Source organism: Eretmochelys imbricata, chromosome 7 (assembly GCF_965152235.1).
Source record: "Eretmochelys imbricata isolate rEreImb1 chromosome 7, rEreImb1.hap1, whole genome shotgun sequence".
Taxonomy (NCBI): Eukaryota; Metazoa; Chordata; order Testudines; family Cheloniidae; genus Eretmochelys; species Eretmochelys imbricata.
In genome coordinates, this window is record NC_135578.1 from 42,853,202 (window position 1) to 42,865,252 (window position 12,051).

The following is a 12,051-nucleotide window of genomic DNA, read 5'->3' on the forward strand; positions in this document are numbered from 1 at the left end:
TTAAACCCCACCGGTCATAGGGTGGAAAGGAAGGGGGAAGAGGGGGTAATAAGCCATAACCCCAGGCTCTCTATTCAGTCCATGATTTTTAGCATCTAGAAAAATTATGAATTTAAACTCCCAGGCTCATCTTTTGAATGTGTTGTGCAGGTTTCATTTTAGGATGAGGACTGACAGATCACTCTGTATCTAGGGTGACCAAATGTCCCGATTTTATAGGGACAGTCCAGATATTTGGGTATTTTTCTTATATAGGCTCCTATTACCCCCCACCCCCTGTCCTGATTTGCTGTCTGGTCACCCTATCTGTATCTGACCTCTTTGTGAAAAGTGTTCACCCACAGGTGATGTGGGGGCAAAGGAAAGACTGACAGATAAGTGTCTTCAAGGACCCAGTTTAATTTTAACTCAAGCTAAACCATAAATTTGTAAATTATTGAAATTCTTTCTATACTCAGAGTAAATGCTGTAAGTTGTGGGAGGATGTTGTATTTTTCATACAAAACAAGGAAGCTGAAACGCTGCTTTAAGTGCAAACAAATCTCTGGAGTTGCAATTAGCCCACCCATAACAATTTGTATTGCTGTCGTGCTTAGGGGCCAGAGTCATGATTCAGGATGCCTTTGGGCTAGATACTGTGCAAACAGAACAACAAAAAATGGCCCATGCCCCAAAGAAATTACAATTCAAATGCAAGACAAGAGGATACAGCTAAGTTGGGAATGTACAGAGATAATACAAGACAAACATGAAAAGCAGAGGTCACAGCACATCAGCTGCCTACCCATTATCAAGCTTTTTGTAGGCATGGCAGAGGAGAGTTTTAAGGAAGATTTAAAGGAAGACAATGAGGTGCCCTTGTGGAGGGCTCTTTCCACACATGGGGGCAGCATGGAAGGAGACTAAAGATGCTTGTTTTAAAAGTTAAATGGGAGATGAAGGGTGGCATCATTGGTTGAGCAGTGGTGAAGACTGGTGTCTTAATAGGGTTAAGAGATTATACATGGGGCCAGGGATAGGCCACTAAAAAACTTACAATAATCACAGTGTTCCATCCTTCCCCTCTCTGCCCATTACCTGGCTTCAACATGAATATATAAAAATACATGAAATTTTTGTGGAAGCAAAAATATGGGGATTGAAGTTACAGTAAGTATCTTCCTCCAAAACAGAATGGATTTTGAAAGACCACATATTTTCTCAAGCCCCCCCACCTGCTCACTGCCGCCAAGAGGAGCAGATTAATTTTTAGACATCCAGCCTTATAATTTCAGTGCATTATGCGCAAGGACAAATAATGTAGGTCTTACCTTGCATTCTTCACCTGATTCTGCAGTTTGCTTCTGCACACGGCTGATTTACTCCATTAAGAACTGCAAACACATGAACTTAATCCACAGTGAAATGACAGATTTAAACTGGTCATAATTGACTGGCAGTGGTACTTGATCACATTTTAGTTTATTTATTAGCTGTCCAGGGGGCTAGAAGAGAAGGAGGAGTCCATAAGCTCCCCACCCCAGTTTTTGCATCTCTTATATTAGTTTTATTATAGTTATATATATATAGTTATAGTTATATTAGTTCTCCATTTCTAATGTCTTACTAGTTGCATCACGTCTAATGAGACAGGACCTTTTGTTTTCATTGTAATTTGAATTTTTCTCATGTAACTACTGAGCATGAGATCTGTTGATTTTATCTGTAGAGCAGCAAGGAACAAGGATATTTATGATTAATGTCTAATGCATTAAAACATAAATCTAGCACACTGAAAATTAAAGGAAGAAATTACACAAAATACTGAAAGGTTTCAAGTTGTCCATCACCCAGCTACATTGATGGTGTCCTTTGGAAAAATGATCTAGTTTTAAAATGTCTGTTTGGTGTGACAGATATTTCCCATACACTTTTTCTTTACCATCACAAGGCACTACTCTACTTTTAAATAAGTCCTTTTTGGGGGGGAAAAAAGGAGAGCAGAAGATGATGTTACATCCATAGCTTAGTAGATGGGGACCTTTATCCCCAAATTATATTTTAATCGAAGAACTTTCTTCATATAGCATCACTTCAGATTAACGATTTATACTTAGGCAGAGGTGAAAGTAAGCCAATATGACATACAGGCAAGACTCAATACAGCTGACTGTACTTGCAGAGGGCAGCTTCCCCAGGCTGGCGATTTAAAGGGCCCGAGCTCCTGGCAGTGGCTGGAGCCCTGGGCACTTTAAATCGCCACCAGACCCCACAGCTGCCACTGCAGCTACTGCTACCATGGAGCTCCAGCAGTGATTTAAAGGGCCTGGGGCTCCCAGCCACTGCTGCCGGAGCCCAGGGCCCTTTAAATCTCAATTTAAAGAGCTCGGAGATTTAAAGGCCCTGCCCCCTTCTGGTTGAGGCCCTGCCCCCTGCTCAGGACTCTGGCGTACTGGTAAGTCCTTTAAGTTACTTTCACCCCTGGACAGAGGGGGAAGGGGAGTAGCAGCTGCTACATTGATCCACAGCTCAATAAATTGTACCTCAGTGTAGCCAACATTTTGAAAAGTTATTCATATTCTTGGGCCAAGTTCATCTCTATAGTGCAAACAAGTCCAGTGGAATTACATCTTTTGCATCTTTGGCCTGAGTGGTTAGCCTTTAGTTGGATCTTTGCAGGATTGTTTCCATTAGGATAAGAAATCTGTGCTAGGGTCAGGCATATTTTGTTGTGGGGGTTGGGTTGTAAATAAACAAAAGTATATCAAGTCCTGTTTCCTGAACATAGTAGAAACAGGCTCAGAAATCCAGGCCTGCCACTACAGTAAATTCTGTGTACTAAAAACTATCACTTTGCTACTTCTCCCACAGAGACTTGGTGGGATAATACACATGACTGGAATATTGGTATAGAAGGGTACAGCTTGCTCAGGAAGGACAGGCAGGGGAAAAAGGGAACAGGTTGCCTTATATATTTAAAAAAGTATAACTTGGCCTGAGGTTGAGATGGACATAGGGGGCAGACTTGTTAAGAGTCTCTGGGTAAGAAAAAAAAAGGGGTAAAAAACAAAGATGATGTCATGGTAGGGGTCTACTACAGACCATCTAACCACAAAGAAGGTTGAGGAGGCTTTTTTATACACAGCTAACAAAATCATCCAAGCATCCTCTTGAATACTAATTAACTGAAATTATGATGTAGATACTTGAGCACTGATGTTAACAGGACCCAGTCCATATGGATGTGCTAAAATTAATCATGAGTTACAACCTCCAGTAGTCAATCAGTTCACTCATTTCTTCCTAAATGGCTTTAAAAGAAACAAGCAAACAAAAAAAGCTATTTGCTTCCTTCAGGTTCCTTACATTACCCTCCTCATATTCTTACAGCAGTCCGCTAGGGGCTGCTGTGATCTTTCCCTATAAAAGTACTTATGGATATCTTAAGCTGAACTGCCCCAGATGGTGCACTCTTTGCATAGGTAGGGCACTCAGAAATGTATGTCCTAATTAATGTGTATCTTTAATAAGTATTACATCATTGAAGACAATGGTAAATGAACAGGCCCTGGAAAACTGACAAGAACTTTCATCTGCATTTGTTTTTACTCGAAGTTTGTTCTTAAAAAAGTGCTTAGGTGCAGGGCACTGCCAGACTCCTTCACATATCAGATGCTTCTGTACCTGTATAAGGACTTTCCTTCAAGCCTAGACTACACTGCATTGCTCAAGCCTCCTATGAGTGAGGTATTGTGTGTAGAAAAATCCTAACCAGTGATCAGCTGCAAACAGTCAAGTGATGAGCTTAAGTTCCCCCGCAGGGGTCAAATAAGAGGTCAGGAGCAGTGTCATCCAGTACATGTGGAAATGAGTACAGCATGTGTATGTCTACACTGAGTGGAGTTGCAGAACAGGTAAACTAAATTTGAGGCAGTTTCATCTCTTGGTTAGAGCTTGGGACCTGTAGGCAGGAAACTTTTATTCACTTTGTATTTTGTATCATTACATACTCTCTGATGATCTATGTCAAATGTAAATTTTTCTTTTAAAAGTTAGCTTTCTGAAAGAGAAACACACTTGGTCTAAAAAAAGCTGCTACTCACTACTTCTGAAGTTAACTATATTTTATTTTTGGTGAAAGTAAAGATTTGTTTCAGATACTCACTCACTTTTTTACTTGTTCTATTTAGCTTTCGTCAATATATCTTGATACTTACATTATCAGAAGTCAATTTTCCAAAAAACTAGTTTTAGAGATAATAAAAATTCACATAGTAGGAACACGCATGCCTGGCCCATGACGTACTGGATTCCTCTTCCATATCCTATGTCACAGTGCTGTCGTCTCCCGCCCCCACAAACCTCTGGGGTGCTTCTCTCTTCCACACATCCAACTTATGCAGCAATCTGGATCTAAGTTCCCATTAACTGGAAATGGCCCAAGCCACAGACCAGCCTTTTGTGGAAGCTCAGCATGACATTCCTCCTCCTGGGCTATTCTTTCTGGTTAACCCTTTGCCTGAGAACCAGCTTGTACCTTTGGCTCCAACAACCCTGTCATCACCCTTCCTGGACAATTCAGTGCCCATGACTTTGGCTGCTCCAGTTCCAGAGAACTTCAATTCCTACTAGGAATTGTTCAGGAGAATGACTGCATCTCTGGGTATTCAAGCTAAGCTGGTATGGGAGAATACCCACAAAATAGGTTTCAGCCCTCCAGGCTTCAGCCCCAGGAAGCCTTGACCTCCCAATTAATGATGCTCTTACAGCCAGTGAATCTTTGTGGTGCACACCAGCATCACTAGCCTCAACAGCCAAATGAACAGAAAATTGATACCACATCTCTTCCTAGACATGTGTGTTTCTACTCACACCTGGCATGAAACTCCTTAGTTATCATGGTGACTAATGAGAGGTCACAACAAGGAAGATTTAAGCCTACCCCCAAAGGAAAAAACCTAAAAGACTGGACTCCTTGGGAAGAAAGACTTATTATACTGCTTCATTCCAGATGATGACTGCGAACAAGCGAGCTCTTTTAGCGAGATATGATTCTCAACCGAGAGATGTTGAAAATCATGGACAAATTACCAGATGACTCCAGTGAGGAGTTCAAAGCTTTCTTGACTTAGGACCAGCTTGTGGTGAAGACCTTGCTGAAGTCAGTTCTCAACATTGTGGATGTTTCCTCCAGAGCAATATCTGGGATAAATGAAACCTATGAGTCTCTTGAAGTTTACTTCAGTGCAGTAAGATTGGGACCAAAAGCAGGAGGCACAATCAACTGATCCCTCCTCTACCCAGTTCTGCTGACTTTGCCATGTTATCAAAAGTTACCAAAAAAAATATGGATAGAGAGAGCGGGGATGGTATTGTGGCTAAGGCACTGGGAGTCACCCAGGTTTAGTTCCTAACTCTCCCACAGATTTCTTGTGTGGCCTTGGGCAAGTTATTCGTCCCTATGCCTCAATTCTTCATACCTTAGAGGGGGATGATAATCTCTTTATATTGCCTATTTAGACCAAGCTCTTTGGGGCAGGACATGTACATACACTAGGGTACTAATCTCAGTTGTGGTCTTGATACTACTGCAGTATAAACAATTATGTGCACCACTTTCTGATGTGGTCTTCCTTCTATACCAGTGGTGGGCAACCTGTGGTCCATCAGGGTAATCTGATTGCAGGCCGTGAGACATTTTGCTGGCCCCCCACAGCTCTCAGTAGCCACGGTTTGCTGTTCCTGGCCAATGGGAGCTGCGGGAACCATGGCCACTGTGAGGTGTGGGGGGCTATGCCTGAAGAGGGTCAATATCAGCAAAATGGCTTGCAGCCTGCAATCAGATTACCCTGATGGGCTGCCCACCACTGTTCTATACCTTCTTTTGAATATTCATCCTATCACTTCTTCTGTTGCTTGTAAAATCTCCCTAAAATAGGTCCCATATTACATTAATAGATCTGTTCTTGCTAGACCTTTGATGAAAAGGTGACAAGACAGAATAAGTTTATATTCTTTTTACTATATCAGTGAATCATATCCACATGGACTTTGGGTTTGTCTATACCATGGGGTAATGCATTCACGTCCTGGTCACTGCCAGGGTAATAAATAGCAGAATTGGAATTACTTATTTATAAGTATAAATTTGACTGGTGTAATTAAAATCTGTTGGGAGGAGTCACATTTTTGGTATGTTAAAATAATTATAATCTATTCAGGAAGGATCAAATGGGCAAAAAGAGGAGAGGGAGTGGCACTCTGTCAAAAATGATATTTTCCATTTGAGTCACTGACAACTTGGAAGAAAGTGATCTTGAGTGCTTATGGATCAATGTCCTCACTGATAAAGCACAAAATGGGGGTTCTCACTGATACCTGCTGCAGACCAGCAAATCACACCAGAGTACAGGATGACCACCTCCACAAGCACTGATCTATATAACATGTAGGAAAAAGTGCTGTGTAATCATGGAGACCACAGTCTGAGTGCTGGAGGTCTCATGCTGCCAGTACTACTAAAACATACTTGTAATTTCTAAATTATAGATGACAATTTTCTATCTTAAGAAGTGTTATATCCAACACAGGGGAATTCTATATTGGATCTCCTCTTGAGAGATCCAGAGGCATTGGTCACAGAACTAACACACACAAAATAATTAATTAAAAAATAATTAGTGGTAGCTAAGGTACAAGTTATCATGACTTGATCACATTTGTTATGTGAGTAGAGAATAAAGTTAAAACAAAATTTGAATATATATATATATACACACACACACATACACACGATGCTTTAATATAGCCAGTTTCACAAAACTTCCCATTAGGAGACAGATCAGTTGGTAGAAAGAATTTGAACAGAATAATGTGAATGATAAATGAGCTGTTTTAAGAACATTTTATAAGATGTCCAAACAGCCACAAACCCACAATCAAAAAGGCAGCCCTGCTGGTTAAAAACCAACCTGGCTTAGAAGGGACACAAAACAGCTATTAAAAAGTACAAAAATTAACACATGAAAGAAAAGGGAAGTTGATAATTAATATAAATCAGAAGTTAAGAATTGTAGAAGATTGATGAGAGAAGCAAAAGGACACAAGGAGAAATTTATGTCCAGCAGAGTTAAGGACAATAATTATATAGTTTATTGGGAACAAAAAGAATACAAACTTAAAGAAGTATGGGCTGGATGAATGCACTAAAAGGTGGGTAGAAAGTTGGCTAGATTGTCGGGCTCAACAGGTAGTGATCAATGGCTCCATGTCTAGTTGGCAGCCGGTGTCAAGTGGAGTGCCCCAGGGGTCGGTCCTGGGGCTGGTTTTGTTCAATATCTTCATAAGTGATCTGGAGGATGGTGTGGATTGCACTCTCAGCAAATTTGCGGATGATACTAAACTAGGAGGAGTGGTAGATATGCTGGAGGGCAGGGATAGGATACAGAGGGACCTAGACAAATTGGAGGATTGGGCCAAAAGAAATCTGATGAGGTTCAATAAGGATAAGTGCAGGGTCCTGCGCTTAGGACGGAAGAACCCAATGCACAGCTACAGACTAGGGACCGAATGGTTAGGCAGCAGTTCTTCAGAAAAGGACCTAGGGGTGACAGTGGACGAGAAGCTGGATATGAGTCAGCAGTGTGTCCTTGTTGCCAAGAAGGCCAATGGCATTTTGGGATGTATAAGTAGGGGCATAGCGAGCAGATCGAGGGACGTGATCGTCCCCCTCTATTCGACATTGGTGAGGCCTCATCTGGAGTACTGTGTCCAGTTTTGGGCCCCACACTACAAGAAGGAAGTGGATAAATTGGAGAGAGTCCAGCGAAGGGCAACAAAAATGATTAGGGGTCTAGAACACATGACTTATGAGGAGAGGCTGAGGGAGCTGGGATTGTTTAGCCTGCAGAAGAGAAGAATGAGGGGGGATTTGATAGCTGCTTTCAACTACCTGAAAGGGGGTTCCAAAGAGGATGGCTCTAGACTGTTTTCAATGGTAGCAGATGACAGAACGAAGAGTAATGGTCTGAAGTTGCAGTGGGGGAGGTTAGGTTGGATATTAGGAAAAACTTTTTCACTAAGAGGGTGGTGAAACACTGGAATGTGTTACCTAGGGAGGTGGTAGAATCTCCTTCCTTAGAAGTTTTTAAGGTCAGGCTTGACAAAGCCCTGGCTGGGATGATTTAATTGGGGATTGGTCCTGCTTTGAGCAGGGGGTTGGACTAGATGACCTCCTGAGGTCCCTTCCAACCCTGATATTCTATGATTCTATGAATGGTATCAATCTGTTACTAGATTTAAATGGTAGAATTGTCAGTAATTCAGAAAAGAAAGAAGTGTTCAATAAATATTTCTGTTCTGTGATTGGGGGATAAGCCAGATGAAGTCATATTATGAAGCTGCTGAAACACTTCCCATTTGAACAGAAAACCATGATGTAAATCAGGTCCAGGTAACTTGCACCCAAGAGGTTTAAAAGAGCTGGCCAGGGAGCTCTCTGTAGTATTAAAGTTGATTTTCCAATAAGTTTTGGAAAACTGAAGAAGTTCCAGAAGACTGGAAGAAAGCTAATTTTGTGACAATATTTTAAAAGAGTAAATAGGACAACCCAGGTAATTATGTCAGCCCAACATGGATCCTAGGCAAAATAATGGAATGGCTGATATGGGACTCAATTATGAAGACTTAAAGGAGGGTATTATAATTAAAATGCTTCCTAACATGGGTTTATGGAAAATAGATCCTGTCAAACTAACTTGATTTTTTGTATGAAATTACACATTTGCTTTGTAAAGGTAATAGTGTTGACGTAGACTTTTGTAAGGCATGTGACTTGGTGCTACATGATATTTTGATTAAGAAACTAGATTGTGCCACATTAATTTTGCATCACATTAAATGGATTAAAACCTGGCTACTAGATAGGTCTCAAATGTAATTGTAAACAGACAAATCACCAAGCAGGTGTGTTTCTAGTGGGGGCCCTCTAGGGATCATTCTTGGCTCTATGCTATTAATACTTTATCAATGATCTGGAAGAAAACAAACCAATTACTGAACATTGCAGGAGTGGTAAATAACAGAGGCTATGTCACTGATACAGAGTGATGTGGATTGCTTGGTAAACTGAGCACAAGCAAACAATGTCAAATGTAAAGTCATACACCTATGAACAAAGAATATAGGCCTTCCTTACAGGATGGGGGACTATCTTGGGAAGCAGTGTCTCTGAAAAGATCCTGAGGTCATATCTGATAATCAGCTGAACATGAGGTCCCTGTGTGATGCTGTGGCCTAAAGTGCTAATGTGATTCTTGGACATGTATACAGGGAAATCTTGAGAAGGAGTAAGGCAGTTATATTACCTCTGTATTTAGGACTGGTGCAACTGCTTCTGGAATCATAGAATATCAGGGTTGGAAGGGACCTCAGGAGGTTATCTAGTCCAACCCCCTGCAGGACCAATCCCCAATTTTTGCCCCAGATCCCAAATGGCCCCCTCAAGGATTGAACTCACAACCCTGGGTTTAGCAGGCCAGTGCTCAAACCACTGAGCTATCCTTCCCCCGCTCTTGGGGGGAATGTTGTGCCAGTTCTGATGCCTACAATCCAAGAAGGCTATTGATAAATTGGGAGGGTTCAGAGAGGAGCCACAGGAATGATTTAAAACTGGGAAAACATGCCTTATAGTTAAGGCTACATTTTAGTCACAGGTATTTTTAGTAAAAGTCACAGACAGGTTACGGACAGTAAACAAAAATTCACAGCCTATGACCTGTCCATGACTTTTACTATATACTCCTGACTAAAACTGCCCCCCCTCCCGGGGTGTATGCGTGCAGCCCAAGGGGGGCGCCGCGGGTGCTGGGAGGGGCTCCCTACCCAGCTCCTGAGCTCCACCTGGCTGGGAACTGCAGCCAATGGGAGCTGCAGGGGCAGCGCCTGCAGGCAGAGGCAGCATGTGGAGCTAGGCGCGGAAGAAGGGGAGTTCCTGTTGCCCTTTCAGGGAGTCCCTCCCCCCAGGTAAGCACCACCCCACCCCCAGACAAACACCTGCTGCTGGGGGGCAAGACTGCCCCAGCAGCGACAGGTGCGACTCGCCCAGGGGCTGCCCGAGCTGCTCACGCAGCCTCTGCGCCAGGCACACCAGCCGCTGCCGAAGTCACAGAATCTGTGACCTCTGACAAACAGAGCCTTACTTATACTGAAAGCCTTAAGGAGCTCTATCTGTTTAGCTTTACAAAGAGAAGGTTAAGGGGTTGACTTGATCACAGTCTATAAATACTGATATGGGGAACAAAACAAAACAAAAAATAAGACTCAAATCTAGCCGACAAACTTATAACAAGATCCAGTGGCTCGAGGCTGAACCTAGACAAATTCAGGTGCAAATAAATAAATTCCAGATTAACAGGGAGAGTAATAACCATTGGAACCAAAAAATGCTCAATCTGTAGAAATTTTAAAATTAAGATTTTTTTTCCTAAAATATATGCTGTAGTTCAAACAGGAATTAGTTCAGGGAAGTCCTATGGCCTGTATTATAGAGGTAGTCATTCTAGATGGCTAGAGTGGTCATTTCTGGCTTCATAACCTATGAACCAGGTTCACATGGAGCAGCTTAATCAATTGTATTGTCCCATAAAGGGATACTTGTTAGTGTGGCAAAGCAAAGCGGAAGCATTGGTTGGTGAATGCTATAAAAGCTGAAACTACTGCCTTCTAATATGGTCATAAGCATTAAAGAGCACTCTGAAGTGATTAGGTAAAAAAAGTGTCCCTTCTTACTCAATAAATCTCTCCTTCTGTGTGTTTAGAGTTTCACTTTCTGAGAAGGATTTGTTGTTGCTTTTTACTACTGAAGAGCAAACATAGCTAAATGAGCAAGCTGAATTCTGATGTTTTGCAATCAAACAGAATTGTTGGCTGTATTCCAGCCTGTTACACTTGTAAAAACCCATGAAGACAATCAACATGGAATCCCCAATGTACTATTTTCAGTTGGGTTTTTTAATGTATCCATACTTGAATGCCTGCATTTCTAAATGGTTTCACCATAATCCATAGATGAATAAAAGTGCTGGGGGTTTCTTAAGTCGTCCGATTATTTTAAAAATACCATCTCAGTGAAATGTTTATTATGCAACTTGAAACTGTGAACTCAGCCCAGTTTGTGAAAAAGTGTGCAAATATGGGCTAATTTATGGTTTCACATCAAAACCAAGCTAAGATAGAAACTTCACATGATTTCAAGGTTAAATCCAGAAACTGTTTTGAGTGATTAGTGTTGTTAGAGGAAAGTTGGAACCAAAGCAAGTATGCAGAATTCCCTGGGAAGGAAAACCACCAATTTGGCACACTCTTGCGTGATGGTAGCTCTTGTGAAAATAAAAAATTATATTCATTTAGTATAAGGCTACAACTATTAATTGTGTGGGAATATGTTTTCAAGACCGTATGCAGGGGTATAGCTATATGATAACGCAATAATTGCCCTGGATTCAGAAAGACAAGGATTAAAAGTTATTAAGTTAAAGGTATTTGTACCTGAAATTCAGTGCACCACTTGAAAAATATTCAACTGAGACAACCACATACTACTATTAAGGATCAGATCAAGAAGATATTTTTCTGCTTATTTTGATTACACTTTGTCATCATTGCTCAGTTGTTAACTGACAGGTCCAATGACTATGTATTCAATAATCATCCTGGAAGAGGAGCTCATTCTTAATACCTAAATACCTCAGGTGTGAGCTTTGGGAAGTCATGTACATTCTGGGGGCGTTAGAACAACGTTTCCTTAGCTCTCATCCCCTAACACTCCTACTCTACTTGCGCTACATTGATGACATCATCATCTGGACCCATGGAAAAGAAGCCCTTGAGGAATTCCACCACGATTTCAACAATTTTCATCCCACCATCAACCTCAGCCTAGAGGAATCTACAAAAGCGGTCCATTTCCTGGACACTACTGTGCTAATAAGCGATGGTCACATAAACACCACCCTTTACTGGAAACCTACTGACCGCTATCCTTACCTACATGCCTTCAGCTTTCATCCAGAC